Raw genomic sequence first — 27,120 nt, 5'->3', positions numbered from 1 at the left:
TTGTTCTAAAAATTTCATTTCTTCAAGGGCATGTTTTATTGATTCCAGGTCTTTGGTTATTATCGTCCAATCGTCGGCATATTGCTGCAGTTTGAGTTGCATGTTTGCCAGTTTTATTCCTTTGATTTTTTTATTCTGTAGGAATCTCTGGGTCATTGGTTCGGCGGAGAGGGCGTAAAGACTCATGCTCAGAGGGCAACCTTGGCGGAGTCCTCTTTTTAGTGGTATTTGGCTGGTCTGGGTGCCGTTGATGTCGACTCTGCTTTCGGCTCTTTCGTATATGTTCTCAATTAGTTTTGTCAGTTTTTTGCCGAAGTTGAGCTTTTTTATAATGCCGAGAAGGTAATTGTGCGGGACAAGGTCGAAAGCTTTTTCTTGGTCAATGCTCGTTATTACTAGTGGCGCTTTCTTTTCGTTACTGTAACTTATCGCTGCTTGGATGTTTTGCAGCGCGTCTGTGATTTGTCTGCCTTCTATCGCGCACTTTTGCGTGGGAGAGATGACTTCGCCTAAATCTTTTCGAATTCTGTTGGCGATTATTTTTGTGAGCAGCTTATAGTCAGCGTTGGCTAGGGATATTGGCCTCCAGTTTTTTAGGTCTTCGGGTCCCCTTTTTTGAAGATCAAAGTGACTTTCGATTCATTCCATGTGGCTGCTATACTTCCAAATAAGAGAGCGTTATTATATATTTGGAGAAGGTCGTTCTTGAGGAGTTGGAAGAAGGTTTTGTAGAATTCGATCGAAATTCCATCCGGTCCGGGTGATCGGTTGTTTGCCTGTGTTTTGAGAGCTTATTTTAGTTCTACTTCGGTTATTGGGAGGTCGTGTATTATTTTGTTTTCAGGTGGTATTTCTTTTGTTAGTAGTTCAATCAGGTTTCTTTGTAGGTTTGGGTCTCCGGTATGTTCATCATTCCACAGTTCCGTATAGAATCCATGTATTGTGTTTATAATTTTTTCCTTGTCTGTCGTTATATTCTCGGTTCTATCTTTCAAGCGTGTGATTGTTTTCCTCAGCTTTTTCTCTTTAAGATGTTCGTAGAACTGGTGTGTGGGCTTCTCTCCTTTCTCCAGTTGCTCTCTGTATTCGAATTTCATGATTGCATCGAGTCTTTTCTTCTCTATTTTTTTCAACTCTTGGATTGTTTTTTTCCTTTCTTCAGGTGTTATAGAAGGTGATTGTAGTTTGTTTTCAAGAGTTGTTTTTTTTTTTTTTTTTTTTTTTTTTGTTCTTCGATTCCGAAGGAAATAGAGAGTTTTTTGACCTTGTTTTTAAAGTTATCCCACCATTCAGCAATTGTGGCGTAGTTTGTTTTTTCCATGTCGAATTCGGTGTACGCGTTTTCTATAGTTGCTCTGTATTTGCCGCTTTCTAGGTGAGAGATGTTGTTTCTCCATATTCCTTCCCCCCATTTTTGTGGCGATTTGGGCTTTGTTTTGATTATCGCATATAGGTGGTTTGATATGCAGTTTGTTTTGTATTCTGCCTTCGTCACCATCGTTGCTAGGGTTTTTGACACATAGACTCTGTCTATGCGTCTTGAGTTAAGGTTGTTTATGTTTGAAAAGGTCTTGGTGTACGGTTTTCGCCATCTATATATGTCTAGTACCGAGATTTGCCTCATAAGGTTCTTCCATATTTCAGCCCCCTTTGTCATTCGGAAGCAAGCTTGCTTCTCACTATCCATCTTATCTGTCACCATGTTAAAATCTCCAGCTATGATGATAGTGTCGTTTTTCTTTCCTATGTGTTCTTTCAGTTCTTGGTAGAAGTCGTTTTGTTCGCGTGTAGCAGTTGTTGGTGCGTAGATGTTTATTACGCGTATGGTTTCTCCTTCTCTGGCTAGTTCGAGTTCCTGGGCGCGGTCAGCAGTTATGATCTTATGCTTGACGATGTATTCATCTATCAGGTGGTTTTTTACAAGTATGACTGTCCCTTGGTAATAGTGTTTTCCTTTTCCCTTGTAGGCTTCTGTTTCGAAGTTTTTGTAATATTGAAGGGAGTTTTGATTTGCCCAGTTTGCAATTTTATGTTCTTGCATTCTGTGCACTTCCTGAATGCAGTAGATGTCTGCCTTGGACTCCTTTATAAAGATCTTGAATGTTTCCCATTTTCGGTTTAGGCCGTTGACGTTTATCGAGATTAGAGTAGGCCTACATTTGAACCCTCTTATGTTTTGATTTTTCTTCTGAAGGGCTGGGTTGCTTGTCTGGCCTTCCATTTAGGAGATAAAAGGGGTGTTTCATTGGCTTTTCTTCTTTTTTTTCTTCGAGTATGTTTTGTCGTTTATTTTTCCATTATTTTTTTATTTTGGTTGCCTTTTTTTCCTCGGGGCTACTATGGTATGCTCTTTTTGCCGCCGGGCTGTCTTTTGGTTTTTGTCCTGCTGATATAGGGCTGTGTTCTATATGTTTGAATATCTGAACTTGAAAGGGTTCGGTTCCTGAAGGGACATTTGACAGTCCTTTCCCTCTTTCCCGGTTTCTCGGTGGTATTTCGGGGGGGTGGTCCAGAGAGTCGGATGGTTCTATGTGATCATCTGCTCTTGGGGGGGTTGTATTTTCTGCTGGACATTCTGTTTCTTCCGGATTGGATTGCTCCTTTCCGTCCGAGAGTGCAAAGAGATCTGATTCTGCTTCGCTTTCATCTTTGCTCTCATCTTCACTTTCATCTGAGGAGCTTTCTGTGAGTTCTGGAAGGATTTTTTCTTCACTGTGTTGTGTCTCTTGTTGTGTTTGTTCATCTATATTTTCATTATTTTCTTCGGGAGAGGGTCTGTTATCGTCTTCACTTTCCCCATATCCTTCGAGAGATGGCATGCTTTCGTTCATGTTTTCAGCGTTTTCCTCGAGAGGGGGTGTGTTTATTTGTTCTCTTTCTTCGTTTTTTTCATTCGTAGTTGTTTGTCTCACCTCATGAGGTGTAGGGTACTCTGTTATTAGTTCTGGGCAGTTTGCCCTTCGGTGCCCTGTTTTCTTACATTCGAGGCATATCGTCTCGTTTGTACAGTTCCTTCCTGTGTGGCCTTTCTGTAGGCATCGGAAGCATTCTGGCTCATATTCTCCTGGCGGGTAGAAGACTTTACAGGAGAGGCCTCTGATGTTAAGGAAGAGGGGGAGGTGTCCTCGTTTGTACTTTTGAATTAGAAGTCTACGGTATCCGTTATGGATTTTTGTTCCGCGGTGCATTATTCTAATTATTTTCGTGACTCTCCCGCATCCAGTTTTTTCTATGAGTTCTATGATTTCTCGGTCCGTTGCCTCGGTTGGGATAGCTCGAATGTTTATTGCTTGATAGGGTTCCTGTGCATTTTCAATTTCGATGATTCCGTATGGTGTTCTAATTCCGTTTTGGGTCATATTCAGGAGTTCTTTTTTTATATTTTGCGTACTTTCCATGTCGTAGATGGTGATGTTGAAAGTTTTCAGTCCAATTTGGTATATTGATTCTATGTAGTCTGTCAGGTTTTTTATTGGTGTATAGTCCATTATGGCAGAGTATACCTCTATGATTGGCATTCCATCTGGAATTGTGGCGTCAAGAGATCTTGGCCGATGTGCGTAAAGGTTCGCGGTAGCCATTGTTTCCGTGCGGATGTTTATTCCGCAGGATCGTGACAGGTGTGTCCTGCGGAGCTCTTGTCCGCAGGATGTTCGCCGCGTTAGAGGAGGTCTTGTCCTCTATTTTAGTCTTTTTTCCTAAGTTGCTTAGGGTATTTCTAGTAGCCGGCGGAGAGTAGCAAAGTCTTACTGTACAGTTTGACATGTGTCCTCTTCGCGGGTCTTTAGTTTTCTTTAGGACTTTGGTTTGGTTTCACGATCTCTCGTTCCAAACCGTCGAGTCCTTTTCTTCGTTTTGGCGATTGTGGGATTCCCAAGGCAGGCAGTAGCTGGCGGCGGTCGGTGGTGGTCGGCGGCAGGCAGCAGCTGGCGGCGGTCGCTGGTGGTCGGCGGCAGGCAGCAGCTGGCGGCGGTCGGCGGCTGGCAGTGGCTGGCGGTGGATCGGCGGTGGTCGGCGGTCGGCGGCAGCTGGCAGCGGTCGGCGGTCGGTCAGTCGGTCGGCGGTCGGCGGTCGGCGGTCGGCGGTCGTTGCAGCTTTATCTTTCGTTCGTTCGTCGTAGGCGTCCTTATAACAACCAAATACTCCAGATTGCGTTTACCTAAGCATAAGAAAACATCTATACATTGTACAATGTACAATTTGTACATATACTTTACTATTCGAAACTAGGCCGTGTGGTGATTATTATCCTGCTGCGAGGTAGTGGCGTGTGCAGTGTAATGATCAGTGCAGTGACATAATCCACAGCGGGTGTTCTTACAATCACAGTACTACATTATTTACATCGAATATCTATTTACTACGTGCGGATAATTCGTTGCGCAATCAAGAACCAAGCTAATACTTGTGACGCAATAATGAGTACAGAGGCGTTTGAAAACCCGACATTTCTGCTATCCAAATCCTGTTTTAAATCACACTCTTCGTTGCTAATGAATGTTCATAGTTCAGTTTATGTCATGGGCATTGCACAAATGAAAAGTAATCGTTCTTTCACAAAGAAATCGATTAGATATGTGAAGTAGTCGATTACGATTACGATTACTTCGGATTTTTTTCGAAAGTAATCGATTGCGATTACGATTACTTGGAAATGCTGTAATCGTCGTGATCGATTACGATTACTAATCACGATTACCCCATGTCTGGTCTGTGTCTGTGTGTCTGTGTGTCTGTGTGTCTGTGTGTCTGTGTGTCTGTGTGTCTGTGTGTGTGTGTGTGCAAAATAACAGCGCCGACGATTATTGTTTCAGGAACAGGAAAAGTTGCCGAGCATTGGAATGACGCCGGCTTCAAAGGGGAAATTGATGGCATTGAGATGAATGCTGCAATGCTCAAAATCGCCAGAGCGGAGAGTCTTTACAGGCAATGCAATATTTATATTAATGCATCAATTCTTCAACATTCAACGATTCCTATTTCCTCGTAGGAAGTTATTTTGTCACACGGTTTCCTCTGTCGAACCACTGCCTGTACAAGACGGAATTTATGACGCTGTAACTGTTGTTGGTGCGTTCCTTGAAAATCACTTACCACCAGACTGTATTACGGTATGACCATTTCGCCGATGGCATAGTGATCCGTAAATAATGCTATTTCAAACAACCACGACAGCTGCTTAAAGCAACGAGCATTAGGGACTAGTGAATGAAATCGCAATAATGTAGCCATGCGTCTGGTTGCCGACACCTGGTAGAGCTTATATCCACAAACGATTGGCGGTGTCGTACTGAGAACTTTTCAATAAAGCAGCAGTTCTCATCGTGGTGTCCGCGAAACCCCTAAATATGCAACATGAATGAACGCCTAAATTTGTTATTTTCAGAATCATGTTAAATCTGTCAGTCTCGTTACAATAGTATACAATTCACAATCACTCAAGAAAGAATTCTTGAAGTAGCCTATATTCCTATATGTCCCAAGGGTTCGAAATCCATTTTATCATGTTATATACATAACCACTATTCCAGAAATTCTGGATTAGCTTCTGGACGTGATATGTTCATTGAAAAATACGTTTCATGGATTGTCATACTCAAAGGCGTGCTCCAAAGCGTTCGCCTCCACCTGTCATACATGTGAAAGTGGATTTTCGGCTCTTATTCATATAAAATCGAAATCAGTCGTGGATTTCAAAGACACGACCACGTAATTCAGTACTGGCTTTTGAGATACAGCATCATAAATCCCATTATGTGATTTCCGGTTGAACAATTTAAGGTGGTCACATATACTTCGTAAAGTATGATGCTATTTTGAAGTAAAGCGCGATTTATGCAGTTTACAGAAGCCTGTACAGTTAATATTTTAAAAAGACATATTACGGTTGCAAGATTTTATAATTGAACTATATTTGAACCAAAACATAGGGGCTCATCGGAGACCTTGATAAAAAAATGTAGTCCGCGAAGACGAAAATGTTGGGAGCCACCGAATTAGAGAATGTGTGACAAGAATACAACCACCTATACCTAAACTTGGCCTTGATAATGGTGCCAAACTGACAGTGCAATCCTGAACAAACACTGTAATACTACGCAAAAGTAGATGCATTGCGGAAAATCTTATGGATTCGTAAATTGCAAGTGGACTTTGGTCTGGTCTGGCCTGAACCTGGTCAATAAACAATACTTCGTCCGTTTTAACATAAGATCAGTGATTATATCATAGTGATATGATAATAATGACGATCCATGCAGTAATAATTGACAATGAACTCTTGCAAGGACTTGTCAGATTCATAGTCGCTAATAATTGGATACGCTATAATTGCTGGCATCTTGTAGAAGAGATTGGTACATAAAAGCTTGGTATCAAAGTGAAATTGCTCACTAAAGTAAACAAAGAAAATAGTTATTATTATTAATATTAATGAGGAGTTTTAAGTGGCGCGTGTCGCCGTTTCCGGCCTTGTGTACCACGGACAAAATATGTTCTCAAGGATCGAGTTTTCGTGCTCTGGGACATAGGCTTATAATAACTTTCAAACTATATATACAAGTTACATGAAATAATGAACTCGGCGACCGGCGTAAATAATTGCAGCATAGTAAGTAAATTGGTTAAAGTAAGCGGTACATTGAGCGTGGTACATGCGTCGGCAAGAAATGTTCGGTGAAAGTCATATTTTTTGCAATGCAAGAGTGTGTGGTCAACCGTGTCGGGGACGTAACACACATTACAAAGGGGGGAGTCGGCGCATCCTATTTTGAACAGGTGTGCCGCCAGGCGACAGTGACCGGTTTGGAGGCGAAACAGGATTCTTTCAAATAAGCGATTTCGGCAGGAATCTGGCGCATCTGTTGATATAGATGGTCGCAACATCCGGTAGTGGTGCCCTCTCTCCTCTGCAGTGAACTCGGCCTGCCATTGGTCTCTGCAGAGCTGACGGGTGACCGCTTTTGCCTCTGATAATGTTACGGTTGGGATATCGATACCGGGTTCCCGCGATTGACTTGATGCAGCCCGAGCTAGTTGGTCAGCCTTCTCGTTGCCGCATATTCTGGTGTGACCTGGTATCCAGGCAAATGTTACCATGTCACCCGTGGTCTTTATCTGTGAAAGAATATCAAATGAGAGAGAGATTTCCTTATGCGGCTTACGGGTATGCGGGGCTGACAAGGCCCTCAGGGCGGCCAGGCAGTCGGAGAAGATCACATAGCGTCGATTCGTGGAACTGCTGTGTCGTAATATCCAGATCAGCGCGAAGACTATAGCTTTCAATTCGGCTGAGAATGAGGACGATAGAGTCGGGCAAGCCCGATTATAGCAATACGAATATTTTGGGATGTAGACCCCAAGTCCAGCACCATATTCAGACTTTGAACCATCAGTAAATATGTGGACGTGTCCGTCGAATCTTTCAAAGATAAAGTCGAGACACCTACATTTGATGTACTGGGGTAAGTCCTGTTTCGAGACTAACCTAGATAGGTCGATGTCAACGCATGGAATCGGTAAATCCCAGGGAGGGGAAGGGGGATCGAATCGCTCGATCACCATGTTTTCGAAACAAGCTGACTTCGTTAGCGTGTTAAAAGTATTGAATCTCGGATTAATAACACGGTATATTTCATGCCACGAGTCTTCGATAATGTGCCGTGATGAGTGGCTGCTCGCTGGATGACTAAGCAGAAGACATCGGTAGTTTGGGCATAGGTACCTATGGCGAATGTGCGGAGGCATTTCGCAACAGGATGCTTGCAGTGCGCAAATCGGTGTACTATGCATAGCTCCACAAATAATTCGAAGGGCCTTGTTTTGGATTTTCTCCACCTTCACCAGGTGGGATTTCGGGGCGAAGAAGTATGCTGGCATTCCATAATCGGTAAGTGATCGTATCATTGTCCTATAGATTATCATTAGCGAACTCTTGCCAGCGCCCCACGAGGTTCCAGTCAGAAAACGCAAAACGTTCAATCTGGTGCTACATTTCTTCACGAGATAGGCTACTCTATATGGCATTTATATGATACCAATTTATCAAAACAACCCCAAGATATTTAAAATTGTCTACAAAGCTGAGTTGCGTGCCGCCGATACGTAGAGACACGGATGGCAGTGATCGCTTTCTTGTGAATAGCATCGCCACCGATTTCGTGTGCGATATTTTGAAACCCCACTGTTCACACCACAGTTGAATCGATGTTAGGGCTAACTGAACCGCAGAGATGTTGGATTCCACGGATAATCCACTTTCCCATACGGCGCAATCGTCCGCGAATAATGCATGCTCACACTGAACAACTGTAGGAAGGTCATTAATCATCACGGAGAAGAGTAATGGCGAAATAACGCAACCTTGGGGTAAACCATTTTCTAGAATGTGATATCGCGACAACGAGCTACCCACGCGGACTTGGAAGGTTCTGTTTTTTAGAAATTCTGAGATCCACCTTAGCATGTTTCCTTTTACCCCCATTTGTGACAGCTTGTGGATGAGGCCAGTTCGCCAAACCATGTCGTATGCTCGTTCTATATCAAGAAAAACTGCCGCCACCGACCTTTTATTATGTAACGCTTTATAAACAGTATCATGGACTCTCAGAATATGGTCGAGCGTGCTGCGACCATGGCGAAAACCCGATGAGATCTATTTAGCAGATTCTTGGATTCCAAGTACCTTCGCAATCTGTTCGTGACCATAGTTTCCATAATTTTGCAGATGTGACTTGTGAGTGAGATGAAGCGATAGGACTCCGGTCTAGTTGACTCCTTGCCTTTTTTCAAGATTGGGATGACGATGGAGTGCTTCCAGGCCCCCGGAACGCATCCTGTTCCCCAAGAGCTATTTATAAGGGCAAGAAGCTTTACAACCGCAGCGGATGATAGACGTTTGATCATTGCATAGCAAATGGAGTCGTCTCCGGGTGCCGTGCTTTTGCGTGACAGTAATGCAACATTAAATTCTTGTAGTGTAAATGGTCTATCGAGAGGACTATTTACATTATTTTCATTAACCATGTCGCTGATGGGGTGTGTTTCTTCGAAATCGGTTTTCGTGAGCAGGAAGTCAGGGTCGTAGTTTTCGGAGCTGCTAACGGAAGCGAAAGTCGATGCCAGCATATTTGCCTTGCTCAAGTCGCCGATGGCGTTACTGTTATTCGGGATAAGAGATGGTATAGACATGGATCTGTATTTACCCGAAATCGAACCAATCGTTTTCCAGACCTTCGCCCTTCCCGAATGACTGTTGAGGGTATCGCAGAAACGTTCCCAACTTAAGCGTTTTGATCGCAATATAGTTCGGCGACATTCGGAGCGGCGTTTTTCATATTCTATGACGTCACGAGTGGTGAAACTACGTTTCATCATTTTGAAAGCTGCTCTTTTGCGGCGGATGGCGCGAGCGCATTCCGCTGTCCACCACGGTACTGGGATCTTGTCTGTGGATTTGGAACGCGGAATGGTTTCGGTGGCTGCGCGCTTTAAAGCGTCGACAAAAGTGGAATTTAATGTGTCCACATCATCCTCGGGTACACCCGATAGCGAATCGTCGACACAGATTGAGAACCTCTCCTAATTCGCTTTCCCAAGCAACCACTTCTGGGGTCCAGGCGAGGAGCGAGTTATTCTGTCATCGATTGTTGTAAAGATAACAAAATGATCGCTTTCTATGAGGGTGTCGGAAACAGAAGTGTTACATCGCGCGGCAATATCACTAGAGGCTACGGTCAAGTCCAAAAGAGACCACCTGTTTACTGCCGTTGTGGAGATGTTCAAGCGAGTGGGCTGGGATGGGTTCAGCAAAACCAGGTTGTGTTGGTCGAGAGAATCGTAGATCGCTTTGTCTCTGGCGTTCGAGCAGTGGCTCCACTGAAGGTGATGGGCATTGAAATCGCCGCAAATGAGTGACCGAGAAGAAAAGTGACGTAGGCATGCAAGATCGTTGCTGCCGATAACAACGTCGGGGGCCATATAAACGTTACAAATGTTGATTCCGCTAACGTTGACGCATAACATTTCAAAACACGCCGATTGAAAACCATTGCAAATCGAGGATGACAATGACTCGTGCACAAATGTGGCGAGGTCACCGGAGTGCAATGTCTTTATCTCGTCGATACAGATGGTATCCCCGTCGCTTCGGAGAGTATTTCGCGATGAGGTGCGTCTCCTGAATAAGTATAACATCCGGTTTAATGGTTAGGGTGGATACAAATTGTTTGAACTCGTTCAATTTTCTATATATGCCGCGGCAGTTCCATTGGAGAAGAGAGAGTGTTTTATTGAACTTTGCTGCCATGCGAGATCGGAGAAGATTTATCGACGGAGGGATCTGATGTGTTTGATGCTTGCTGCAATAGATCGGATTCAACAGAGTAGCCGAAGTATTTACTCGATGCCTTCGCCACGATGTCGAAGATGTTGCTGTTTCCAGTTTTGTATGCTGATACCGTTAGCTGTACAACCTCCGCAACAAGCGCCAACAGCTGTATTGGGTTGATATTCAAGCTGGACATGGATGCGGTTTGTTTCTGTCGATCTTCACTAATTTGGCTGGGGACGACAGTTGAGTTTGACAGATATCTAAGATCGCCGTCGTTTGGGGCAGGTGAAGTATAATAACTTGGTTTCTTATTGTTTGTTGAAGACCGGGCTGTAGTTTTACGACGATTATGGACTTCGGAATACATTGTCTTAGCTGAGGTGTTCTGAGAGGTTTCAGAGGTTCGAAATCGTACGATTTCCTTCGCCTCTGAGAAAGACACGTTTGTGCGTTCTTCAACAATTTGAATTTTAGCTTCCTCTTTGTAGACGGGGCATCCTCCATACCCTGCGCTATGCGGTTGGTTACAATTTACGCATTTTTTCACGTTAGGGCAATCCTTGTATTCGTGGTCACGACTGCTGCATTTCGCGCAAGTAAGTTTACCGCGGCACGAATTCGCGGTGTGACCGAAGCGGTTACATTTAAAGCACCTAGTCGGGGGTGGATTATAATGTTTTGTCCTAAAGCAGGTCAGGGTGGATTATAATGTTTTGTCCTAAAGCAAAGATATCCGAATGAAATGAATTCTGGCCCTTCCCTGGTACTTAAACAAAGTAACACCGAGAGACTGTCGGAGACTTCGTCTTCTGGCCTTCTCTTCTTGAGTCGCTTGGCGTAAGTTACATGATAGGTGGCGAAGCTGTCCAATAACTTAGCGTCCGTTACGTCTAATGGAACACCCATAATACCAGCTCTGCTGGCGAACGGCCTTGGTTTAAATTTCGACGTTTCGATTGGGATATCGGTATGCGTCACAGGGTCGCTTAGACTACCGCATGACAACAACTGCGTAACCTGCTTGTGATTGTGACAGGTGATGAGCAAAGAACCGGATTTGTGAAGAGGTTTGATGTCTTGATAATTGGTGATCAACACGGACAGCGCCCTGTTCACCACTGTTGGGTGATAGCGCAGAATAGACCTTTGTTGTCCTGAAATTACCACTTTCCTATCTATGTTATTTTCGTTGTTATCGGAAACAATGCTGGTTTGTGCCGCTGGCGGAGAAACTGTGTTTGCAGGAGGTCGGGATACACTCCCGGACGTAGGAGAACAAACAATATTTTCATTAACATTAGTAGTACTAGTTTGTAATACAGAATTTTGATCCGCTACTGCATAATTTCGAGCGGAGATTTTGTTCCCACTCTGTTGAAGCCGGTCACTAACGCCATTGCTAGGCTCGTCACTATCCGATGATATAGGATCAGTCGTTTTACGCTTTACCGGCGCCTTGGTATGTTGTATGCCCTCCATCTACCACGCTGTGGTATAGAGTGAGCTACCTCTTTAACCCACTATGTATATTGACCTATCTATCTATTTGCTATACGTAACACCTGTATGAATAGCACTGTTCTACACTGCACTGCGTAGCCTACTAGACTATAGTACGATGAAACGATCGCACCGTTGATTCTTCAAGTCGAGCGCAAATCCCGTGCATTAATCAGAGCTACCTCGAGACGTCCTCACTCGACGAAGGTCGGATTGCCACTTTTTCGGCTAAAGGGAAACATGAGATTTACGTACCATTGCACGGGCAACGGGAATGTTGAAAAACTTTTTTTAGTCGTCCGATAGGAGCGAACCGAATTAGGTAACGTTGTAAACAAGACTTATATAAATACGCTCTAAAATTGATAACAATATGTCATGCAACTGTGTCGTGCGCATTCAGGCCCTGATCGCGCGAAGCGCGAAATTTTTTTGCAAGATAAGGACTGAATTATATCAATCAATATGTTGCTAACATACATTGGGGGTCGCATCTGAATACCACTGGGCCTATTTGGCAAGGACAGGATTATTCAACGTTTAGACATAGCAAAATCGACGGTATCAGTGAACTGAACATGCCTCTATCATTTTGTGCAAATGTTTTGTCGACGATCTCGCTGCGAGTGCACAAGCGAAGCCGCATGTTGGACGACACGTTATCTCCTAATTGCGACTATAGTTAGGCTCCATTCTGTGAAAAATATGTATTTATAATTTTCAGAAGGGGGCTCAAATACTGAGTGCAAGAAATCTAGTGACAATGAATCATGCGAAGTACCGAGAAAAATTTCAAGTCAAATAAATCTGTTGTGAAATATTCTACTTTATGGTCATATACGAAGATCTCGGATAAATGTGGCTGGCCCCTGAATACGTCAATGCGTCAGAACTGTTGTTTTAGTCATCATCAAATTTCGCGGTCATGCTAATCAAATTTCGGTTGGCATTGCAATTGTTCCTGATGTTATAAATAATTTCGAGAATTACCTCGCAGGCCACACCTAACCTTCTCGTGTGCCAAATTTGGCCTGCGTTCTACGAGCTGGCCGCACCTGATCTGTATGGTTATTAATAACAGTGATTGGTGGTACATAAAAATTCTATAGAAAATTCTTTGAAAGCAAATGTTTTCATGATAGAGAAGTTGGAGTCGGAGTCGGAGTCGAAGTCAGGGTCATTCTCACAATCTCCGACTCCGACTCCAGTCAGTATTTTCCCCACGCCTCCGCCTCCGACTCCAGCTATTATAGTTTTCACGACTCCGACTCCGACTCCATCAAGCGAAAATTACCCAGACTCCGACTCCGACTCCACCGACTCCGACTCCGACTCCACAGCCCTGATAGTAACGATGCCAAACTTCATCATCAGGTTCCCTAAAGCCGCCCACGCAGTTAGTGATTGAAAGCGTACGTACATTCATGTCGCCAATGTATACCATTTTCTGCGATAAGACGTCATTGTCTTGTACCAGCAGTATATTGAATGTTCTTATAGTAAAAACTCTCATTCGGAATAGAGTGAGATTAATTTGATTCACCATTAATCACAGTGGTGGTAAAATGCCGAAGGAAAGAGGTTGAGAAACGTTCGTCAATGTATTTACGAATGAAGAACTTCATCCGATTTTCTGTTTGAATCTAGTGTGTTGACATGGCTGCCTACATGTACATTTCAATCACCGCTGTGGACGACCGCAAAATTAGCATTCACGGCTGCAGATCGCACACCGTTGACGTATGTATCACGTGCTAATATATTGCAGTGTTGGGATGACTCGAGTCATGACTTGACTCGAGTCAGACTCGAGTCACCTTTTTCGTATGAGTTGACTTGACTCGAGTCACTTTGCTAAAATGACTTGACTTGACTTGACTCGGCGTATCAGAAATGTGGATTGACTCGTGACTCGGAGCAAAATTCACGAGTCAATTTCAAGTCATCATGCAATCGATGTCTATAAAATCACTCTATCTTGCATATGGTGGGATTGTTCGCGAAACCCTGGTGTAATGATCGTGCGTTTTACTGAACCTCCATCGTTCTCTCACAAATAAATTGACCACAAATTAAGTGATCGAAGCTTACAGCTTAGGCTGTCGTAAACTTGTATAGTAGAGTAATTTAATAGCAAAATGTATATTTCTGTTCTCTGTTCTTATACCCTAGCCAAACCTCTTGTTTTATTGAAATTGAATTCGAATATAGGTTATATAGTCTTCAACCATTGGCGCAGGCTCGGATAGTATCATATAAATTTGTAAATGGGCAATAATGCATTGCATCTTATTAATTCGTTTCTCTAGTTTCTATTTTGGCAGGTAACTGAACTGAGGCTATGTAATTACTTACGTAGTTTAGCATTTCTATGTATATGTGAGCGATATAGCGCCGTCTTGCTTGTGTATTTAACTCTATATTCGTTCATCGGTTCAGAATCAATGACCACGCAATCTGTATTTCAGACAGCTAGGAAAGTGCAATGACGTAAGCATGCCTCATACTTCGAAAAGGCAACTTGACTTGAATTGTGACTTGACTCGTGACTTGACTTGACTTGACTCGACTTGACTCGAGTCACCTCCAAAAATCGAGTGACTTGACTTGACTCGAGTCACCTTCGAAAATCGATTGACTTGACTTGACTCGAGTCAAAATCTGCAATGACTCGAAATGACTCGTGACTCGAGGGTAGTGACTTGATCCCAACACTGATATATTGTTGTCTTGCAATAATCCGTTTTCTCGGCGCATCGATACCCAATGCATTTCGCAGATGCGTGTGTATGGCTTTGTAGGTTAAATAAATTCATGGGCAACACAGCTCCAGTTATTTCGAATTTAAAACACTATAGAAATGCAGGGCAGGACCTATCAAGGGATGAAATCCTGGCAAGGCAATTTCCTTTCCAAAGCCAGGAGTATCAAACATATGGACTCGCAGGCTGCATCCAGCCCACGAGGGAGTTTCATCGGGCCCGTGAAGCAATTTTGAGTAGATAAAAATATGCTTATATCATCCAGCCCGTATCTAACAAAAGTTGAAAGACTTTCACCTAAATTATAATCCCTCAAGAAATGTCGAATATGATCATAGGCCAAATTATAACGATTCGACGGTATACTGTTGCGTTTCACTCCAGATGGTGGCATTATCACCTCATTCCGAGCAGTTTATGAAGTGAACATTATGCCATAAGCCGTAGGACTTAAATACGGCTGGGTTCTTAAGCACTAAGAGTTGTATCAATTAGAACAGGGATGGGCAACCTGTGGCCATACGGCCGCATGCAGCCTTGGAGGCGTAATTGTGCGGCCGTATGAGCGCCGGGTGTTGATGGATCGTATGTCAAATTCATGGTAAACTTATTACGACTTAGGAGGTTATAGTTAAATCAGTGTACACTAATCTTTTTCATTGCATACTCTGCGACTACGTTTTTCGAGCGGCTTCGAGCGACACAATATGATACTGCAACCATAGCGACTAAAAGACGGACCTGCCGGGGTCGTGCACTCCGGACCAAACCCACTATAGCCATACGGGGAAAATATATTTTTGTCCGAAAGTGCACGACGCCCGTCGGTGTTCATCAAATTCAGATTTGCTTATTAGGCTTCCAACGCTACGGATTTGCGACCATCTTGCCCGTCAATCTCCTCGATGCACACTGACATTCGTCTGTTTGATAAATGAAAGTGGTTGGACTATTACTGTGGTTCAATTACTTGAAAGTTGGGAAGGAGATGAAGCCATACGAGAAAGTACAGTATAATATCGGTTTATCTTTCGAACATTCCAATTATTGTAATATCTGACTTGCGGTAATTAACTTGAATGTTCCTTTCAAAACTACAGTCATCGCAGTAGAATTTATCTACTCTAAGACTTTCCGTGAGCGCCTTATCAAGAGTTAACGGCACAATAATGATTACTAAATATAGATCTCTTTTCCATATTTATGTATTGGATTCAACTACGTCATAAAATTGACCAGTGCTTATTTATGTGGGCAGAAAGAGTTTCAAAACAATCTTAAAATTCTCCATTAACATATACCGCTAATTGTCAGTGCAACGCCTCCCGTGAATTGGATAATTTTATTTCCTGTCGTCTCTTGGTATGACTTTCGGTACAGCTGACTTTGCCTGGCTCCTTTTCTATTATTGCCTCGGTACGACACACTTTCTCAAATTAGGTTTCGTTTGAACCTCTTTTAATGATTATGCTTCTTCTGTCGTTAACAGGCACACGAAAAGTCTTCGAGATTTAATTATTCTACTTCCAATATTGCAGATCTAAATGCAATATTCGCATTATTGTCGAGTATGAGGACTTATCTTGGTCTTCCATGTCACTGCGAGAGGTTGAGCCGTATAGTTATAAAAACATTGGTAAACGGATAACATTGTGTGGGTGTATCGAGCAAATGGAAAGAGAGTACATTGAGACAAAACTTTTTCCTCGGCCCAATTACATTATAAAGTTAGTCTACATTGCATTATGTTCGTTTACGAAGGAGAACAGTAACAAAGGAGAAAAGGACATTTAATCCCAAATATGAGTTGGATAATTTCATGGTACAAGTGTGAAGAATAGACATGTGGAAAATGTCCCATGAATATCCACTTTTGCGAGATATGACTAGAAAAACTCTTGTTATTTTTGGAAGCACTTACGTCACGTGAGCGAGTCTGCTTTTCCGCAAATGATATAACTGGAGAACGAGTACCGAACTCGCTTGCTGAACGGAAACCTGGAGTCGCGACTAAAACTTATAGTGTCGCGTGAGGTTTCCAATTTCGCAAGTTTGTCTTCTCGTATGCGCAATCAAGGAAGTCACTGATTTAAATGTTACAGACTTTGATTAAATAAATTCGTTTCAAAATGGGTTTGATATTTATTAGATATGATAAGATTACTAGTTTTTAAGCAATGAAGAATTTACGGTAGGGATACCATATGAAATACGTCTTCCTTTAGAAGGATTTTTCCTCGATTTTCAATGAAGCTAAACATCCGAGGGCAGCCAAGTGTCCTCGTTTTTGGCAATTCGTCCTCCTTTATGCCAGGGAATTGTACAAAAATGCCATAGTTGACGTGGGATGTTGATTTCGGTGCCAGCGAGGGCAATGGGGCACGGTTGACTTGGTCGACCCAAATAAACCGGACCTGGGAATTGGAATTTTGGGATTCGAACGGAAAAAATGACCTTTTTCGTCAGCCCACCTATGGCTGGCGGCCGCATGCTGTCGAAGTATTGGAAATGTGGCCGTGGACAACAAAAAGGTTGCCCACTCCTGAACTAGAATGATTAAAGGCTTTCATAATTTATTAAAATCTATATCTGTCGTTGCTTTGCCAACAATCTTGACAAGGAAAGATAAGCTTAAACCTTAACGGGCGGTCTAGGTTGGACTGGACAATGTATTCCTGAGGCGTCAGCTACATTTATATTAATCAGAGCGAAAAAGCGGTTTCTATACTTGCTACAGATATTACCTCAAAAACAAGTATACAGTAGCCAACACTCCGATTGCACGGACTTGGATTTTAAGACACAATAAACACATCAAATCAAGATAAATCTTGTACGTCTGTTATACGTTTGATAATAGACAACGAATCATTCACTAAATCAGGGGTGACCAACCCATAGCCCTCGTGACACATGTGGCTCGCGAGAAGGATTTGAGTGGTCCGCGAGGTAGTTCTTGAAATCAGTTTTAATATTATAAATAAACTACCCAGGTATAATATTACGAACCTGCAAAGACAAACCAAAAATTTGATTAGCCTGATCGCGACATTTGGGATGTTGATGACTAAGATGTCAGCTAGGACACATATGCGTAGCCATGGGCCACAATTTTTTGGGATCGTCATATATGTTTAATTGACCATAGAGTAGATTTATTTGACTTGAAATTGGTCTCAGCACCTCGCGCCATTTATTTTCACTCGATTTCTTGCTTTTAGTATGGGTAACCCCAAATACGCCCAGAATACAGAATTGAAACTAACTAGTAACTATATCCGCAATTAGGAGAGAAAGGTTCGTCCAACATTCGTCTTCGCGTGAGCACTGGCAGAAAATTCATCGGCGATAAAACCTTTGCACAAAACGATAAACGCATGTTCCTCGAAACCTTTGATATTGTTGTGTCCAAGCGCCGAATGATCCTGTCCTTTCCCAATTAGCCTAGAGGTTAACAGAGGCGACCCGTGATATATCCAAGTAACAATGTAATTGACCGAATTCATCCATTAGCCTCGAAATATGGCCCGCGCAATGGTTCGTAAATCGCATGTGGCCCTCTGGCCGAAATGGTTGGCCACCCCTGCAATAAATCAATCAATTTCGTTGATTTCGTATGGCCGTTTGGGTCGTCAATCCTACTCTTTTGTTTTCGAAAAAGAGAAAAAGGCAAACTGCTTCAAGCCGTATCATGCTATAGATGACTATGACTAACCTACGGATACATAGATGCGCAAATCACTCGTCACACTTGAATACGCAGAGAGATCAACTGCTGAGCCGGCTAAAACCTGCATAATTGGTAGTCTCATTGCTGGCGATGCGAGGGTTGGAATATAACAAAACTGGTCCTAATCGATAGCTCGTGTCGCATTGATTAAGAAAATAAAAATTAGAATCTGATCAGGGCAATGGAAACATCCCGAAATAGCCGTAAACGTCTAAAACAGCATTATTCCGAACTATCGCTCGATGGCATTGGGCATTGTTATGGTCATTGTGGTGCAGCGCTCCGATTGTTCGGAGCAATCGGCTATTTCGAAGTTGTTCCATTGCCCTGATCAGATTTTAATACAGCACCTGGAAGAATATGTAATGCAAAGTATGCTTGGACAATTGCAAGCAACTTTTCGCTGTCCGTATTTGGCCCATGGGCCTTAAAATGCCAAGATCTGCCTTACGCTAATCTACTAGTTTATCGGGGAACAACTAATTTTTAGTTAGTCACAAAAAAAGTCTACCACATTACACAACAACTACACATTTAACACATTACTTACATTGTGCGCCTGGAAACACTGGTCAAGAAACACTGATCTAGGTAATAGTTGTATTTAGTTAGTTGCGGATTTTTAAAGAAATTAGTGTTAGTTCTTGTCGCGGGTTTTGAAAAGTGAAAAGTTTTAGTTATAATTGAGGATTTTGAAAATTGGGTAGTTCTAGTTCTAGTTCTACTTGGGAATCCCTTTCAATTTCCTTTTAGTTACGATAAAGGTAGCGAAAATACTGAAAGTTGATAGGATTACGATGTTAGATATTCACAATATAAATCATAATCATTCTTATCTTTATTTGAAATCGGGAATGAATTGGTAACCTGACAAGATGTAAAAGGCGACATGACCTAACGAATCCATCTCACAACGAAATGATTGTACGCACAGTAGCCTATGGTTTGGATGCCACAATACTTTAGATTTCGATAAATCTGTAATACAATCAGCGATTTCATTTCGATAAAAAATAGATAATAATGTGGCTGACTGCAGTACGTGCAGAGAAAGAGTCAATTACAAATTACCAGCATGAGTTTCGTTACTGTTGGGGCTGATCCTCCATCAGTACCTCGTTTTCATCGAAGTCACCGTGCATCAACTCCTCACGGTTCATACTCATCCCGTTATCTTAAAAGAGCATATACCTTGGTAATGAACGGCAAAATGCTTGGTATCTCGAATAGACACGCTCACCTCCACGTCGACGGCGTCTGCGACGGCGGCGGCGGCGGCCAAAAATAGCTTCGTTCTCGACAACAAGCAGAGCAATTACAAGAAAGACAGCAACGAGAAGCTTCGAGTTCATCTGCAATCAAATAGCTTTAATGGTCTGGGCGTTTAGGCTTTCAGCATTCATATTAAACATTTTCACCAGAGTTGCCACTAGAAACACATGCACCTTGGCCATGGCTTTCGAAAAACCTACAAAACCATTTCCATAATTCGTATTCGTAACTCCTATACGGCACACAACGCCGGTATGAACTATGACATCAGAATCCTACTGGAAGTTCGGCATGAGGCAAAGGCTTCAAGCCGTTCTAATTCAAGTGAATTTGTTGTCTGCATGGAACTCTGAAAGACGTCGGACCGTGATGGCACCTAAATGGCAACCCACTATCAACGGGAATTTAAAGAGCCTCCGTTAAATACCAGTAGAATATATAATATATAAAATTCCGATTACCTTGACTTACCTTCACGTTCAGTATCAATCAGAATGCGTGCAAGAGTGTAAAAACTTCCACTCATTTATAGCCGTCGGTCCCCAGATTTCGAGTTTCGTCGGAAGACTTTTTATGAATCATATTTCGGTAATGACTTCACAGCCTGTCCGTTCGGAATAGATAATTGCAGAATCACCGCATGATAAAATCTCCGTTTCACTTCCGAAACTTACCGATGCTAATGCATTTTGGTGGCAATATTATTGTGGCCCCAAGTTGAATATTTTCCCAGTAAATAGGAATTGTAACTTTGGTTACCACTCGCAAGCATCCACAAAATATGGCTGCCCCAGCGGTACCCTGATTTAAAGTTTCGATGTTGTGGACTTTTTAGATTAGGAAATTAAGAAAAATCAATAGAAAATATCAACATTTTCGACAATAAAACGTCTTAGATTTCAGCAAAATCACATGGAATTGAGCTGAACTTCGCTAGCAAGAGTAATGAATGTGAGACTCAAGACGATTCAGGTTATGTAATATATGCACATGGAACTAGCCAGGGATAAGGTGGAAGGCACAGTCATCAGTTGAGTTTAGGATCGCAACGTCATGAATCATAACGGCATACATATAGGTTTCTAATATATTGGATATTTTTTTGAATCGAGCGTATGTATGTAGCGACAATACCGCGTTCGCAACTGATTTTTTCAAACGATTGTGTCAGGCTATCTGACATGAATAATGTTGACTACAAAAACAGTTTAAATGCCGTAATTCACTCTTTCATTCTCTTGGGTTTAGGCGCTTATAATCAAAATCAATCAGGTGCGGCTGCAATGACAATTGGCCTTATGTAACAACACAAAGTATATTTTTATGGTCCGAATTCTGCGTATTCAATTTCTGTGCATGTACAAAACTACTTTATGTGAAAATAGAGAATTTAGGCCTGAAATGTGCTGACATTTAAAAAAATGAATATGACTCCACGTTTCCGAGTTATGAGACATTCACCGTACAGTTTGCCAGACTCTTGACAGTTTCGATTTACTGGTGCTCGTCATAGAGCTTCCGCTAGCTGCCGGACCACTTTCGCTTGGTTTCTTTCAAGACTTGAAAAGCGGAAGACGTGAAGATGGAAAGATCCGTCCGAAATTAAGACTTTACAATTTTCGACATCAATGGGCCATCGTGATGAGACTCAATCAAGTACCGAAACTATTAGGCGACTGGCGAAAGTTCTGCAACGAGCACTAGGAATTCGAAAGTATCAAAAGTCTGTAGACCCATACGATGAATATTTTGCTTGAAAAAGAGGATTCCCGTATTCTTTCGATTAACTCTTGCAACGGTTTGCTACCAACAGACAGTGTAAAGGCTAATGGTCCAGCTCGCTTCTGCGCATCGGCTGGTAACGGTGCCAATCTTCTTCATCAGGTTCCCTTGAGCAGCCCATGTAATTAGTGATTGAAAGTACATGCATGTCGCCAATCTATACGATTCTCTGCGATAAGGCGTTATTGTCTGGTACCAGCATTATGGACAATGTTCTTCTAGTCCAGGGGTGGCCAACCTGCGGCCGCAGAAGGGAATTTGTGCAGCTGTAGACCAGAGTTGGATCAATTGTAATTTGTAATTGAGCTGAATGTAAATAATTACATTTTTTCATGTAATTGTAATTGTAATTAAAACATATCCATGTTGTGTAATTGTAATTGTAATTGTAATTTAATGAAAATTTTGGCGAATGACAATTTCAATTGCATTGACAATCACAACATAAAATAATTAGCCTATTTACATCAGTGTTCTATGCGTGCCTCGCTAACTGGATAATTCGGCCATGCTAAACTGTTTCCCATACTTCAGTAGCAACAGAAAACGTAGCGAATTACAATATAGTCTAAATCAGTAATTCTCAAACTTGGGAGCTTGTCCTCTTGTTAGGCGTGAAAGCATCTGAAAGGGGGCGCGAAGCTCCGGTAAATTGAAAAATTTTACCGCGCTTGGCGCGATTTACCTCAATCTCATAGTTATTGCTCTGTGTATAGTACGAATTTCATATTGGAGAATTCTCCCATCAACAGTGATAACCTTCCATGCCACCTGTAAGGATTGCCAACATTTTGGTTTCATTGTGTGATTTGACGATAACGGAAGCACGAAATATTTCACTGTCATAAAGGGGGCGTGTCTAAAAAATTTTGAGAACCATAATGGGCTACACTAAATCTTAATATTTCAAATAAGGATAAACAGCTAATAAACTCTTGTGAAACCTGTGATGAATCATTTCCTACACCACGGTCAGAGTTTTTTGTTTAAATCTCTGACCAGTACTGAGGCTTGCTGCAACAATTGCAAAAAGAAATTCATGTTTTCCACCAAGGCTTTATCAAACTTGATCACGCATTTTTAGAGATGTTATCCCAATCTTAGCCAAATTTACTAGGGCCAGAAACTTTCCGCACCCGAATGTTCATCAAATGCAATCTCACAGTTTTTGAGCAAGTGAAAATGTAAATGAGAACCAACATTTTGTAATTCGTAGTTATCAGGAGCTTCTTTCCTTTAGCATTTATTTTAATTTTACACACCTTAACATTATCATCCTTATAGCTGACAACTTACCAATTACATTTCATTTGCCTTACTCAGCTTTTTGTATTCGTTTGATTACATTTCACTCCCGGTCTTGTAGCCTATTCGCTCAAACTTTTAATCGCTTGAAAAAAATGTCTGTGTTTGTAGTTTTCAGTAGGGGAGATGTGGTACCGATAGATCAAAAATTGCAAAATTATCTCTGGCCCTCAAATCTTCAGCCGAGAATAGCAGTTCTTTTGCTGCCTCAACACTTCGATACAAGATCTACCTATCGCGGACATTAACATGGATATCCGCCCTTTCAAAAAATATTTATAAACGTTTAAAATTTGTTGCTCGAACGTGTCATCGGTCCCCACCCGGTGGGTCCGAAGGCACACGACCATGGGACCTATGAGACATACACTCAAAAGCTAAAATTTGTTAACTTGTTTTGTTGTTTACTATAATCTAAGCTACAGCAAGCCAATGAGGGATGTTTCATCACGACCTTCAAGAATAAAATAGATTATATCAACTCAAATGTTGGCATAAAATCGTGTTTTGATTTACGCTCAAACTTACAAAATTAATACCACATACATATTACCCGCAAATCGATATTTTGACTTTCAAATACCTCGTATTAGCGACAAAACACCACATGTAACTATGATTAACAGCCTATATATATATGTAGGCGAGTTTCTGTTGTTGAGTGATTAGTTGGACCATCTATTTTGCTTGATTTGGCTATGGTACCATAGGTCCCCCACGCCATAAATATTGTAATTGAATTGAAAATAGTTCACTCGACGATGGTATTGATTCGAAAAATATGTGCCATTATATACCCTGATACAAGCCCTATACTTCACATCAAAAATTATGGCGGGTTTGTTAGTCTGAAAGGTGATATAGAAAAATGCAAATGTCGATCCAAATTTACTTTACACCCCCTAAAACGTAAATCATTCGTCACATACCCAATAACTCACGCAGGTCGAATTTTTTTGCATGTGGAGAAAGATTCTGCCTGCATGTAACTGTAGACAAATTCACGGAGTGTAATCATGGAGTTATCATAGAGAATTTTTCCAGTATTTTCGGTCCCAGTGATCCATCGGTACCACATCTCCCCTACTTATGATTAGGAATAGTTCGAATACGTATACGTTCGAGTTTTTTTGATTAAAGGGTATTCTACGTATCATGAATGAAAAACATGACTAGCTTGAGATTGCTGCTAATTACATCGCTACGGTTGCCAAAGGGCACCTCTCTACCGATGTAATTGTTAGGGCCATTTAAAGTCATTAAAGTCATATTTTTTTCTATGCATCAGTAAGTCGTGAAATCATTTTTAACGCGAAAACCACGTCCCTATTGGGTATATTAGGAAAGTTATAAAGTCATAATTTCCTGGTTAGGTCATATTTGAGTTATAAAGTCATATTGTTGTATACTTTAAATAAAAAGTGCCAATTTAAGCGGTGAAGCAATTAAGCACTAAGAAAGTAAGGCAATTTCTGATTGAACGAAGGCAAGCTGGAAGGTTAGCCTATATAACATTGCAGTCACAGACCTATGAGGCCACACATTACACTGTGTTGCTACACAATCTGTTTTACTTCTGCGCACTGGAGTAGGACGTTATTTGAAGTTCAGTCAGTAGGTAGACAGGCTTAGGAGCGCTATCGTGGTCAACTTATATAGGCTACTAATACACTTGGATTTGAATAAAATAGGATTTACGGTGGGCACCACTATGATAAATCATTGAAGAATTGGTCATCGAAATATGCCTCCACTACAACCATATTCCAAACTTGCTACTGAAAATGCTGATCTAAATGCCCTTGATTTCAGAAATGATCCGCATGAGCTCAAAAATTACATTAAGAAGCGATTGAAAAAAAAACGATGTGAAACAAATTATGGAGCTACAAAAGCAAGACATTTCATCAGCGCTGTATGTCTGTGGAGCGCTCATTTTCCTTACTAAAGTCATTTTTACGTCGAGATTGTCCCTTTAAAGACTCCAACATTCCACACTACATAAAACTGTACTACAACAGTGGTTTAAAATAAAAATGTGTGCGTATTACTGTTATGTTGTGTATGTTTTACTCGTCAGTTCCATGAGTGACGTTGGTTGCATGTAAAAATACACTATTTTCACATAAAGTCATATAAAGTCATATTTTCCATAAAATCAAGTCATATAATTTATTGATTAAGGTCATATAAAATGGCCCTAGTAATTGTAATAGTAATTTTAATTTGATATTTTTAGCATCGAGTAATTGTAATTGTAATGTAATTGAAACATGCAAGGAAGTAATTGTAATTGTAATTGTAATTTAACTGAATTAATGTAATTGATCCAACTCTGCTGTCGACACGTAGATAATTTAGTATGTGTTGGCGGCCGTCGACGTTCACATTGAATCTGCGAATTGAAATTCTTTATCGCGCATTGCGCGATTCAATCCTACTTCATTTTTCGATTTTAATTAGTAGCGCTCTTTGCAATCTGATCCCACAGTACAGACGCGAACAGCAGAGGAAATGATGTGTCCCATATAGACATGCCAAATCCGAATCGTGTTCTCCTCACGAAGTCAAATTATGTTTTTAGTACGTTTGGGCGATTATAGTATACACTGTACCGGCAATCCTGATGGGACGTCAAGAAATAACAGCATGCAACAAAGTGACTAATAAAAATTGGCCCACCCAAAGATTCAACATCGTTTAAAACTTGCTGCAAATTTTCCAGAAACACTCCTTTCATCGACTCTATACCGGTGAATCTGATCACGAGAGCTAAGAAAGGCTAAATGTTTGAAAGTGATATATGAAACTACTTATTTAATGACGAAATTCATCCATGAATCTTAAAATTTTCGCGCTTAACGCGATAATCACCCTTCTCGTTACGTGACCACACGCGATTTCGGTGCGTATGGTAAGGCGATATGAATTAATATATTAGTTCGGAGTTCACCGGAAATGGACATAGACAGTTTAACATGGGTATTTGACGTCCAGCTATGTCCTGGAGTGCGGCCGTAGGCTACATAACTATTCGATATGCGGATATGAATGGTAAAATGGTTGGCCTCCCCGGCTCTAGTCAAACCTCTCATTCAGAATATTTTAAGATGAATTTGATTTACAATGAAGATCATTGGTGGGAAAGGCTTAAGGAAAGAGGTTGAGAAAGGCACGCCGATGTCTTTAGGAATGCAGAGCTTCGTCTGTGTTTCTGTTTGAATTTAGTGTGTTGGCATGGCCGCCTATGTACATTTCAATCACCGTTGTGAACGACCACAAAATTTGTATTCACGACTGCAGATCGCACACCGTTGACGTATGGATCACATGCTACTATAATGTTATCTAGCGATAATGCGTTCTGATCGCGCATCGATTCCAAATGCATTTGGTAGATGCGTGACTATGGCCTTTGTAGATTGATTAAGTTCATGGGCAACTATAGGTTCCCGTTATTTTGAAGTACCAACTCTATCGAAATGAAGGACAGACCCTATCAAGGTACAATATCGTGGCTAGGCAATTTCCCTTCCGACAAATTTATAAAGTGCACACTCAATTCAGAGTTTTCTGGAGAAATGGACTAATCAACAGTTATCGACAGAGGAGGCGAAAACGCTGATGCGACACCGTTGTATGCAAGTTGCAGCCCGGATGTTGATTAATAACAAGGAACCAGATTCCGAAGTCCGCGTTTACCATTGAATCTCTTGTAATATTCACGACGCATACGCAAGACAAACGTCACATGACGACTAATGAAAGAGATCATAGAAAAATGTCAAGTAATACCGCCGTTGCAGCCACTGATTTAGCGGTTTACATTCACTGGGTCAATCATAAAATTTTACTAATTCATTTGTTTGCGAATGAGAGTGATAATAGACCACATATGATCCGTCATAATAATGTATACGATTACGATTATGTATAATAGGATGGTGTGAACCCCTGAAAGGTTCTGGTTCGCTTGGACGCGAACGTAAATAGGAACGTATGACGCCACGTGACGTCCAATTGCGACCCTACATTTCCGTAAAGTAATATATTAATGTACCTACACATACCTAGCGACAACATTATGCCATAAGCCAAAGTGCTGAAGTATACCGGCTAAATTTTTAATCACCATGAAATGTATTAAATGGCACAATCAAATGCTTTATTAATTCCGTAACCTTTTTCGCCAAAAGAGCTATTGGCCCCATATTTTCAATTGTAATTCCCAAAGTGCTAAACACCGATAACAATCAACTCTGCCATCATAATTGAAAATTAGTGTTGTCGTAGTCGCGCGAAATCGAAGGACACTATTTCGAATTCCTCGTGTGATGTTATCGCACCCTCACCAATGTTGCTGGACAATTGATCTGAGCATGCAAAATTCTAGCTTGACTACGGGGTCGGGAACATTTTGTAAGCTACAGATTTTCCAT

General features: G+C 41.5%; 1 protein-coding gene and 1 long non-coding RNA gene across 4 annotated transcripts in view; one reads left to right on the top strand and one right to left on the bottom strand.

Annotated features, from left to right (window-relative positions):
* The window catches only part of LOC145439875 (uncharacterized), a 73,346-nt gene extending 53,211 nt beyond the window's left edge, over window positions 1-20,135 (bottom strand). Inside the window, exons 1-3 of one of the 2 annotated variants that reach the window (XR_013915373.1) lie at window positions 20,066-20,135; window positions 19,563-19,674; window positions 19,394-19,496 (exon numbers count right to left, since the gene is read on the bottom strand). This is a non-coding gene — a long non-coding RNA (uncharacterized LOC145439875). Of the gene's footprint in view, window positions 1-19,393; window positions 19,497-19,562; window positions 19,689-20,065 lie in introns of both variants that reach the window. The other variant, XR_013915371.1, reaches the window with a different exon arrangement.
* Window positions 1-27,120, top strand: part of LOC145439865 (uncharacterized) — a 437,408-nt gene that overhangs the window by 294,045 nt on the left and 116,243 nt on the right. The window lies entirely within an intron of this gene.

This window comes from Botryllus schlosseri, chromosome 5 (assembly GCF_051294905.1).
Source record: "Botryllus schlosseri isolate E-star chromosome 5, Bs_hap1, whole genome shotgun sequence".
In the NCBI taxonomy this organism is placed as follows: domain Eukaryota; kingdom Metazoa; phylum Chordata; class Ascidiacea; order Stolidobranchia; family Styelidae; genus Botryllus; species Botryllus schlosseri.
This window is presented reverse-complemented; position numbering and strand designations above follow the sequence as displayed.